We start from the raw sequence: 7,256 nt of genomic DNA on the forward strand, positions 1-7,256 counted from the left end.
TGAGGTGCCTAAATCTTATAATGATTAAAAGAGCACAAGATGAAAACATACACTGAAACAAACCAGTGTCACCTGATCTAGACTTCTATCCCTCAATTCATTACCTTAGAATCATCCCAGGCGTCAGACTGGATGCAGAATTTATTTTTGAGCAGTACATCTGCGCGCGGGTAGGTGGCGTTATTCAGCTCGGAGTGGCATTGTGTGCGCTAGAAGTGAAGTGTATGTAGGCACCACCCCAGGACACTGACATCAGTTCTTTTCTTTCCACGCCAGTCAGAGCAGATCCAGACAGAGCTATCCTGCAGTAATTCTTTGACTGACGCTCCTTTGAGTGATGTGGTGGTGTTCCCGAGTGATGTGGTGGTGTCCCCGAGTGATGTGGTGGTGTCCCCGAGTGATGTGGTGGTGTTCCCGAGTGATGTGGTGGTGTCCCCGAGTGATGTGGTGGTGTGCCTGAGTGATGTGGTGGTGTGCCTGAGTGATGTGGTGGTGTCCCTGAGTGATGTGGTGGTGTCCCCGAACCATCAGTGTAAATGATACAATGGTAATCCTCATGCGGGTGCAAGGACACAGGAGTAGGATGAACAAATTCATACTGTGAATACTCCTATGTCTGCAACGAGGGGTCAAAGATAAACGTGATATCCAGAGATGTCAGTGATGGGCTCACTGTATCCAACGAGGATGCAAAGCTTTTCAATTAGGTACACTGGCTTTCGTCACTGCCTCAAGAGCAGGATACAGTGTAACAACCAACATGCGTTTCCCCTGCAACAGCGCTCTCTCTTTTAGAATCGCTATCTGCACTGCTGTCAACTTTTTCGACAGTAGAAAATCGCATTTCAGCCGAAGTGTACAAGTGTGACTTGTAAGCAATAGGAACTGTCTCTCCTTCATTAAACGTCAAGTATGTGAAACTTTCTGTACCTGGCACAATTCTTATTACCAGGTTTGTGTGGTTGTCACGTTGAAGTAAGTATTTCGATTCAAGAAGATCAGACTGCAAAGATTGCAGTATAGCTGAATGTTCTGGCAGCCAGCAAGATTTGGTAAAAGTAGGTTGTATCAAGGCATACAGTGGCTTGATACGCTGGGCATAATCGGGAATGTAAGTACGCCCAGTAAAGATGGTAGTTTTTTCAGAGTTGTAGGAGCGCGCAACTGTGCACATTTCTCCAAGAAGTGAGGTGCTAAACCTCGGCCTTCGTTGTTGAGCTCATAGCCCAGAAACAACACTGTGATGTGTGATTTGGCAAAGTTACATTTGTAACCGAAGAACGCAAACATAACAATGATGCGGTCAACGCTACACAGATGCGGCCATAATTCGTCGTCTGAGATAAATGTTGTCAACATACGAGTACGCATCAGGGTCGATTCTCTCTAACAGAGAGGCTACACGGGCGGCAAAGACACCTGGGCTGTTTTTGTAGCCCATGGCCAATCTTTTGAACTGTTTTTGTTTGCCGCCAGAAGTAAAAGCTGGCCATTGACTACTTATAGAGGACAGGTTATGACTAAAAAGGCCATTGGAAATGTCAAGTGTGGTTTTAAACCGTTTTCTCATGAGACTATCAACCAGGGCAGAACTGTGAGTATTCTGTACCGCACACATACAACAATGAGAGTTCAAATGCCGATAATCCAATACTAGGCGGTACAACCCATCTGGTTTGCTCACTGTAAAAAGAGGATGTTTCAATTACACCTTGATATTCCAATTGTTCAAGGATTTCTGCCACGGGAGCTTTCGCTTCCCGCCGCATGGGGTATCTGAAAGAGACACCTTAGTGATAGATTCCTTACCTTAGAATATCCCCAGGCATCAGACTGGATCCGGAAAATTTTGCGTAGCAATACCCCTGCGCGCTGGCAGGCGTCGTCAGCGGCTCCGCGTCCGTCATCGGCGTTGTTAGTGCCGGAATATCGTCGTCGTCGGAGTACTTAGACGCCGCCCATGCGCGCTGACGTCAGTTCTTCTTTTTTCCGCGCCAGCTAGCGCAGATCCGGAGAAGCTCTACCCCTTAGTCTTTTTTGACTAAACTTTTTGATCTTTTTGATCATTTCTCTACTCGAGTCTTCGACTCCAACGGTGCCGGTAGGGATGGCCGGGTTTAAACCCTGTTCCAAGTGCGACCGACTGATGTTGGTTACCGACCCCCATCGCCGGTGCCTCAAGTGTTTAGGCCTAGACCACGACGACTGCACCTGCTCCGACTGCCGGGCCCTGACGTCTAAAGCTAGGCGGTAGCAGTCCCGCAAGCGACTGGAACTCCGGCAGTCGGCCCTGCGCCGCTCCAGGTCCCGGTCCCACAGGAGGTCGAGGAACCGGTCGCGGGGTCGGAGCCCTCGCAGCTCCGGGAGTGGACATCGGTCATCAGGATCCAAGTCCTCAGGTAAGAGGCATGAGAGGTCGGAGAGACATCATCGTTCCTCCGACCCACCGCGACGCTCGCGCGATGCGGCCGGGGGTTCGGGTGACACCACCCACGCGGCTCCGACGGAGTCGCGGACGTCGCCACCTGCCCCACACCTTCGGGTCCCTTGGCATGACGCGACGCCTGAGGAGATCAACCGATACCTCATGGCCATGAAGTCCCTCCCTCCTCAGCCGGGTTCCGTGGCGCCTCCGGTCCCAACGGCCCCAGCTGGAGGGCCAAGCGAGCCGGGTGCTTCGGCTCCGACGCCGCCGGGTGCTTCGCCCTCCCTGGATCCGCTTCTGGATCTGGGTCATCGCCGGTCGACCTCTCCGTCGCCGGCCCTGTGGGTGTCGCCCCTGGCGCCGCGCCGTCTCCGATCCTACCCTCGGTCTGGTTCCGGCGCCGCTCCCGACGGCCTTTGGAGATTTCTATTTCCATGAACAGGCCCCATCTGTTGACCCTGAACTACAGGAGATGGGTGACTAGGGTGATTGGGAGGGGTCTGAGGACCCTCTCAACAGGACTGGATATATGAGCTTGGGGAGGCCGGTGGACTTGACACTTCGCCAGACACTGGATTTGTCTCCCCTCCCACCGTGGCTACGGAGGAGGGGGCTGCTTATAGTACATAAGCAACGTTCATTTCCCTTTTCCCACTCCTCTCCCTGCGCGCACCATGAATACCGTAAAGCATTGACTGCATCCCTCTGCCAGCAAAGGCCTGTACCCATGTGTACATGACAGCCATTTTAGGCACCCTGGCCTTTTGCCCGCCTAAGATTAGAATCACCGGCTTCCCTTCTGCGTGTATTTGAAACCCCCCCTCTCTCTCACATGCATAAACCATGAAACCCTCCCCCTCTGCGCGACCCTGCCCTGAAAGGCAGCCCTTCTGCTTGACCCACGCAAACCCCCCCCCCCCATTCCCTCTTGAAGAGGCATCCTTCGCCTTAGCTGACATAGCCCTCCCCAGCTGCACCTGACTGCCCCCGCTCTCTCATGTACGGGTCATAAGATCTCTCTCTCTCTATGCGACTCTGTCCCTGTGTCCACCCTGGCTCCCCCTCCCTTCTCCTCACATGGGCAAGTCATAAACCACCTTCTTCTGCAAGACCCTGTCCTTGGGAGTCACGGCCGCGCCTGACCAGCACCTCCTCTCCTTAATAACCCCTCTGTTAGTAAACCCTCCCTCCGCGATTGACTGTCCACACATGTCTGAGGTCATCGCCTAAGCCAGGAGATGCTGTTTACTGCTTATTGTATGGAGTCACTCCTCTTCAAAGGACCCACTATTGATCCTGGCCACCCCACCCCCCTGGGCCATGATCAGGCGCACACATCCTAAACAGTTGACGGAACACTCAGCTGCGTGATTGCCCTCCCCTCTTATCAGCAGGTCAAGGGTCCCTATTGTGAACGCATGTGGGGTAGGATTGACACGAGGATTATGGGGATGTCTTTTCCTTGTTTCACAATATCGTGATTGTAATGCCAAGTGTTTTGTAAGTATAAAAGACGGAGTCTCAGCTCACTTGTTAGAGCAACTCCCGAAAGACACTGTGTTTCGTGTCCGAAATGACTGGCTCTCCTCATGAGAAATAAATCCTGTTCTTGATTCCTGCTTCCAGCGCCCGTCTCTTTATTTGGTAAATTATTCAGAATGGAAACTAAGAGGCGGCCCACGCCAGCAGCCTGGGCATCGATAGTAATATGGGCTCCTGTTCCACAGGGAGCTTTCGCTTCCCGCCGCATGGGGTATCTGAAAGAGACACCTTAGTGATAGATTCCTTACCTTAGAATATCCCCAGGCATCAGACTGGATCCGGAAAATTTTGCGTAGCAATACCCCTGCGCGCTGGCAGGCGTCGTCCGCGGCTCCACGTCCGTCATCGGCGTTGTTAGTGCCGGAATATCGTCGTCGTCGGAGTACTTAGACGCCGCCTATGCGCGCTGACGTCAGTTCTTCTTTTTTCCGCGCCAGCTAGCGCAGATCCGGAGAAGCTCTACCCCTTAGTCTTATTTGACTAAACTTTTTGATCTTTTTGATCATTTCTCTACTCGAGTCTTCGACTCCAACAGTGCCGGTAGGGATGGCCGGGTTTAAACCCTGTTCCAAGTGCGACCGACTGATGTTGGTTACCGACCCCCATCGCCGGTGCCTCAAGTGTTTAGGCCTAGACCACGACGACTGCACCTGCTCCGACTGCCGGGCCCTGACGTCTAAAGCTAGGCGGTAGCAGTCCCGCAAGCGACTGGAACTCCGGCAGTCGGCCCTGCGCCGCTCCAGGTCCCGGTCCCACAGGAGGTCGAGGAACCGGTCGCGGGGTCGGAGCCCTCGCAGCTCCGGGAGTGGACATCGGTCATCAGGATCCAAGTCCTCAGGTAAGAGGCATGAGAGGTCGGAGAGACATCATCGTTCCTCCGACTCACCGCGACGCTCGCGCGATGTGGCCGGGGGTTCGGGTGACACCACCCACGCGGCTCCGACGGAGTCGCGGAAGTCGCCACCTGCCCCACACCTTCGGGTCCCTTGGCATGACGCGACGCCTGAGGAGATCAACCGATACCTCATGGCCATGAAGTCCCTCCCTCCTCAGCCGGGTTCCGTGGCGCCTCCGGGCCCAACGGCCCCAGCTGGAGGGCCAAGCGAGCCGGGTGCTTCGGCTCCGACGCCGCCGGGTGCTTCGCCCTCCCTGGATCCGCTTCTGGATCTGGGTCATCGCCGGTCGACCTCTCCGTCGCCGGCCCTGTGGGTGTCGCCCCTGGCGCCTGCTATGAGCGCCGTCTCCGATCCTACCCTCGGTCTGGTTCCGGCGCCGGAGCGGCGCCGCTGGGCGCCGCTCCCGACGGCCTTTGGAGATTTCTATTTCCATGAACAGGCCCCATCTGTTGACCCTGAACTACAGGAGATGGGTGACTAGGGTGATTGGGAGGGGTCTGAGGACCCTCTCAACAGGACTGGATATATGAGCTTGGGGAGTCCGGTGGACTTGACACTTCGCCAGACACTGGATTTGTCTCCCCTCCCACCGTGGCTACGGAGGAGGGGGCTGCTTATAGTGTAGTGTTGACGCGGGCGGCCAAGGCCTTAAACCTTGAGCTCCCTGTCGCGGCTGTGAGGACTAACCTCCTCACTGAGGTCCTTAAACCGCAGGCAAGCTCCAATGAGCCTCTGCTGCAGTTTAATGAGGCCTTGTGTGACGTTATTTTGGGCACTTGGTCCAAGCCCTCCACAGGTCCGCCTGTGGATAGGAACGTGGCCGGGCGACCCTTGCTTTTTGTCCACCCATCCCACCCCGAGAGCCTGGTCATCCAGGCCTCCACTTCCCAGACCGCATTCCCGACGGCTCCGCCCGATCGGGAATCCAAGAGGTATGAACAGTTCGGGAAGAAGGTGTTCTCGTCCCTGAGTTTGGGACTGCGGTCAGTCAATACCGCATGCCTCTTGGGCCGCTACACCCACACCCTGTGGGACACGGTCGCGGACGTGCTGCCACAATGTCCGGAGGAGGCCCGGTCAAAACTCACCCAAGCCCTTGCGGAGGGTCGAGATGCAGCGCGGTATTCCATCCGGTGTGGGCTGGATACCACGGACACACTGGGCAGGGCGATGGCAACCACAGTGGCGGTTCGACGCTACGCCTGGTTGAGGTCCGCCAACTTTTCGGCCGATGTCCAGGCCACTCTTCTGGACATGCCGTTCGTTGGCCGTCGTCTCTTTGGCGACAGGGCAGACCATGCGCTTGAGCGTTTTAAGGACTCCAGGGCTACGGCCAAGTCCTTGGGCCTCTCGGCCCCACGCCAGCAAACGGGTGCCTTTCGCTCCTTTCGTGGCCACGGAAGGGGCGCCCCCACACGTGCTGCCAGCCACGCACCGTAGAATGTTCAACAGCGCTGTGTCGGCTGTGGAAACCGCCGTAGCGGCGGTCTGGGACAACGGCGAGGCCAGTCCACACCTTCCCCCGCAGCACCTGCCTGAAAACCCTCCTAGTCCGTGCTTTCTGGCCCATGTGACGCCAGTGGGGTGCAGGGTTCGCCATCACCTCTTCCACTGGCGCACTGTCACGTCAGACAGGTGGGTGCTGCAAATCGTCCGAAGGGGCTACTCCCTCCCCTTCGAGGCGACCCCTCCAGCCATGCCACCGCAATTCCACCGCGTGTTGGGGAATCACTTGCAACTTCTGCAAGAGGAAGTCATGGCCCTCTGGGCCAAGGGGCCCATCGAGCGCGTTCCTGGGACGGAATTAGGGTGTGGTTGTTACTCCCACTACTTTCTGGTACCCAAGAAGGGTAAAGGGGGCCTACGCCCTATCTTGGACCTACGGAACGTCAACGGGATCCTCCGAAAGGAGAAGTTCAAGATGCTGACTCTGGCTCAGGGCTTAGCTGCCCTGGACCCCGGAGACTGGATGGTAGCGTTGGACTTGCAGGACGCTTATTTTCACATCCCCGTCCTGCCGGCCCACCGGCATTACCTCCGGTTCACGGTAGGCCACAAGCACTTTCAATTTACTGCGCTCCCTTTCGGCATTACCAGCGCCCCACGGGTGTTCACAAAAGTGATGGCAGTGGTCGCAGCCCATCTGCGCAGGTTAGGGGTGTCAGTCTTCCCCTACCTCGAAGACTGGTTGTTGAAGGAGGGCTCGCCCCAGACAGTCGTCAGCCACCTCCAGACTACGGCCGATCTCCTGCACCTGCTGGGGTTCTCCATCAACGTGCCCAAGTCTCACACTTGTGTCCCACTCAGAAGCTCCCCTCATCGGAGCGGTTCTGGACTCGGCGCAGTTTCGGGTTTATCCTCCCGAACAGCGGGTTCGGGATTTTCAAGCTCTG

The sequence above is a fragment of the Lissotriton vulgaris genome, chromosome 9 (genome assembly GCF_964263255.1).
Source record: "Lissotriton vulgaris chromosome 9, aLisVul1.2, whole genome shotgun sequence".
In the NCBI taxonomy this organism is placed as follows: Eukaryota; Metazoa; Chordata; class Amphibia; order Caudata; family Salamandridae; genus Lissotriton; species Lissotriton vulgaris.